Source organism: Malus sylvestris, chromosome 8, assembly GCF_916048215.2.
Source record: "Malus sylvestris chromosome 8, drMalSylv7.2, whole genome shotgun sequence".
Lineage (NCBI taxonomy): Eukaryota > Viridiplantae > Streptophyta > Magnoliopsida > Rosales > Rosaceae > Malus > Malus sylvestris.
Genome location: NC_062267.1, coordinates 28,420,817 through 28,425,393, shown reverse-complemented (window position 1 = coordinate 28,425,393; position 4,577 = coordinate 28,420,817).

Sequence of the window (4,577 nt, the reverse complement as noted above, 5' to 3'; positions counted from 1 at the left end):
ACACATGCATACATTTGGTAATCTTTGAGTCCATTATTAATCATCTAACTATACATAATAAGTGACAAAATATATGATTCACCTACTGCTTATGGATGCCAACGCATCTTATACTTTGAGGTGGCAGTGCCATGGGCCATTTTAACACTTCTGAAACTAAAATGAAATAACTCACATTATTTTTATAACTGAACAAATTAACTCACATTATTTCTGAAACAGCAGCAAAATATACATCTATCTCATAAATGGTACACTATGTTTTTTTCTATAAAATAAATAAATATGTTTTGAATTAATTATTCTTTTTGCCCGTAAAAAAACTGATGCTGCTGCCTTGAAGATCAAAGGAAATTAAGCAACCTTTGAGCTTTAATTTTTAGGGGAAACAAAAAGAAAATGAATGAGTCCATTTATCTCCAAAGTTCTGCACAAATGCAAAAATAATGTATATGCCACACCATAAAATTGTGTACAATTTTTTATTTTTTATTTAAAAAAAAAACTAGCTTGTGGCTTTGCTACGGAAAGACTCACAAAAACATTTTATCTCTCCCTGACCACCATCGTGTGATTCACTAAGGTCAGGAATCAAACCCATGACATGTCATGTGGAATATGGGTCTGAAATTTGTCCCCAATTACTGGAAACCCCGTGATGGTTTACATAGTGTACTATTTCATTGATGTTGAGTTCGTATATATAGTTAGTTATTCATTGTTACTTGCTATTAATTATGTTACGAAATATGAGTTATACGTCAATAATCATTAATTATTATCATTATAAGTAAATTAATTACACTATGTGATCATATAATTGACACGCTCTAAAAAATTTTTATGAGATGTATCTTAATTATATTAAATCCTGTATTTGGATGCAAGACCATGTTAGCTTATGGACCGCATGCATAATAACATACTTAGCAAAACATGTCCTGACCAATAGGCTAGTAGTCTAATTGTATCAAAAGGACGTGGTTCATTTATTTTTCCAATTGCTCTCATGTAGTGTGATTGGTGGCTAACGGGCTTGGGTTAGCCTCCTCTAGGGTAGTTATGGAAAGAGATTTTTATTAGGGGTTGGGCTTTAATCAGCCCGTGATTTTAATTTTTGTAGGGCTAGAATATGAATACTTTTTGCCCTTGTGGTTAAATACCAAATTCTTTTGGTTAAATAAAAGTTTAGGATAGTTTTTTGTTAAGAAAAAGTTGGCTCAAACCCTTTTCATTAAAGCTTTCTTATTTTATTCATCATCACACTAGCAATTTCCTCAACAGCTATCATTTCTTATTCCTCCATCTTTTTCATGTTTTACTTATTGGCCAAAGAAGGTGTTTTTGTGGTGGAGCTTTGGACTCTTCCTTTTTGTGCAGATAGGTTTGTGTCAAACAACAATTCAGCTGGCATGTTGTGTTATGAAGGGACAAGTTAAAAAATGTACTGCTACACCGGTTCGTGTTTTGTCAAATCGCATTGGGCTTGAATCTCCTCAAAGGAAGTGAGATACAAAACCTTCAGCCTAATTGTCTACATGCTTTTTAGAAGAATATTGTAATTTTCTTGTAATTTTTCTAACAAAATGTAAATTGCTCACTGGTTTAATTTGATTTAAGCTGCCATGATTTGTTTGAATAAGATTAGACAGATGTAGGGTTCAGATTACTAACATCCATTTGTGTAGGACTTATAGGTCTTTAATGTTAGGCAAGTGTCAAAGCATATGTTGCTAACTTCTTGATGTAAGGCTGTGTTAGAGTGGAATTTGCAATTCCTAAACAAAACTTGTGTCTGTAATGTCTTAGATTAGTACATATTTTAATTATAATTATTTTTGTCTAAGTTAGTCTCTCGTGCTCTCGATCACAAAAACAACAAGCATTTCAAAGACTTCAACTCAAGTAAGTTCGGCATGCATATACATTCATATAGTCTAGGTTCAGTGAGCTGTTTAGTTTAAATACTTTAGTTTACGCCCATAGTTTATATATCCTAGCATATATATCATTGCTGTTTGTGACTCACCTAGTTTGTTTTAATGCATAATTACCATTTGATAATTCCGATTGGTTTTTATTTTTATCGCGTAACATGTCATCCCAATCTTGATGAATTTGGAATCAAGTTAAAGTCTTCTACTGCAGCTTATTTATAGATGCATTAGATTAGGGTTTTATGTTGCGGGATTTGTATCAGAATATATTTTGAGTTTTGCAGTTCTCGCCGCACTCTTGGTTTCAAGTCATAAATATAATTATAGCCCTCAACAAGCAACATGCATTAGATAGTAATCGTTACTTTGCTGCTGTCATTGCGTTTTCTTAAAGATAAAAAGCTGCTGTGATGTTTGCCATCATGTTTTGGAAAGGTTTTAGCTTCTTGGGGTGTTCTGTCGTATGTCATTCATACACTGGTTAGAGAGTTGGATGACTGCATCATCTTTCCCATAATTCTTTGACAATTCCATTGGTATGTGCATGTGTTGAAGTTAGTGCATGTTTGATTGTTATCATCTTAATCTACAACTGATAGTTTTGCACAGAGAGCAGTATATAAGCGTTTTGGCAGTAGGTGGATATTTATGTGCATACATCAATTGTAAAATTGCGACATTTAGATGCTCTCTCTCAGAAGTCTTCCCTTTTCTCTCTTTAAAACTCTATATGTGAAACACAATCCCAAAAATTTTCACCGCCGGGCCCTAGCTTTTAGCACCCAAGCGCCAAAGGCATCCATCCTTTTTTTCTCTTCTCTGTTTTCTCTTGAGTTTTTCTTAGTTTCTCTCTCCTTTGCCCTCTCCCTCTTTTCCTCCCCTTTCAACTCCTCTGTTCCTTCCCCCTCTCATCTTCCCTCCTCCTCTTCCTCCATCTTTTCCATTTTTCTCCCTTCCTTTTTTATTCTCGATTCTTCCTTGAGTTTAATTTTAGTTTTCCTTAAGCCGAGTCTCAACTATCTCGGGTTTCATGCACCTAATTCGGCGTTTTCGCCTGCTTTTACTGCTTTTTGTCTTTCAATTTTCCTTCCTCCCCTCCCTAGCTATGATACTTCATCCTCATCCCACCATGTGCTCGGATCGGCGGGATCCGATAAGAAATTGGATATCAAATCCACTTCCCTCACTTTCCCTTCCCCAACTAGCATGCCAGATTCTCATTGAGGCTAGCCTCACTCTCTATCCATGTGTTACTTTGTTTGTATATATTTGTAGGGGTTCGTGGAGATTTGGATTTGGTGTCTACTTTCTCGGTTCGGAGTGGTGTGGTATTTGCTATTGGAGAGTAAGGTTTTTATTGTTTGTTTTTTGCAGCCTTCGAGCCTTAAGCTAGTGTGGTCACGGGTTGTCGTGCTCATTTTGCTTGGATCTTTTAATTTTTCTGTAGTTGTTTACCCAATTCTTTTTGGGCCTTGTAATAGTTTTTAACGTAATGAAAGTTTTCTTCGTGATAAAAAAAAAAAGAATTATTATTAGTACTTCTAAAATCTCATTTGACACTCCAAACTTTATATAATTAAAAAGAAAATTACATTTATAAGGAGTGTAGAATAAGATTTTTAAAGTGCTAATAACAGCTTCCTAAAAAAAAAAAATCAATTGTAAAGTGTACTGACGAAATTGAGGAGAATTTATTCTTCGGATTTTCGATGTCTCTCTCCCTACAGAAACATGAACTTCTACTTATGCACATTAAATAAAACTGTTGAATACGTGTTCAAGCCTTGTTCCATGCTACAAGGAGAGTTTGTTTCTTTCTTTCTTTTTAATGTTATTGGTACAAGTAAATAATCATATTGTACAATCCTCATTTCTCACCGCCAGGTGGGGGTGCAATTTAGGCGCGTTTGATGGTCAATCCAACCTTCACAGTTAGGGCTTGAGTTGGGTTTGGATTCATGTGCATTCTTTTGGGCTCGAAGTTCAACTGTTTCGAGTTTTCTCAAATTTATCGAGTTTAATCTTGTAACATTTTATATTGTAAGAGTTCTCAGATTTGTTATCAGGGGTGGGAACAAAATCCGAAAATCTCAATCTGTCCCAAACCAAAACCGAAAAAAAATTCTAACAAAAAATCCCAAAATGTCCAGTACCCAAAAAATGAACCAAAGCCAAAATTTTCGGTATGGGATTCGGTTACTCTTTGTGGTGGTTCGGTAATCCCGAAGATTTACCGGAAATCCCAATGTATATAATTTCTTTATGATATCTGTAGCAAACAAATTAAGGAAGATTGGAAGACAGATTTACAATGGAATCTGGTTGAGCAATTATGAATGCGAATATGAATTTAAACTTTACCAACATGCATTAATTTAGCATCTCGTCCAATTGCAGAAATGAGGTTGTGGGCTTAGGAATGAGATTAATAGGTTTTAGGGTTAAGTCTTACTACTTTTTTATTTCTGTGTCAGCATGTTATTTCTGGGAAGGATCCCAGCCGGATCCAAATTATGGGAATTCTAGAGATCCTCACATCTTAGTCATTCATCATGTATCGTACGGTCAGAAATCATTTGATTTTTTTTATTTAAAATTAAATAGAAATAGTATCTGAAAAAAACTGACCGCACGATATAC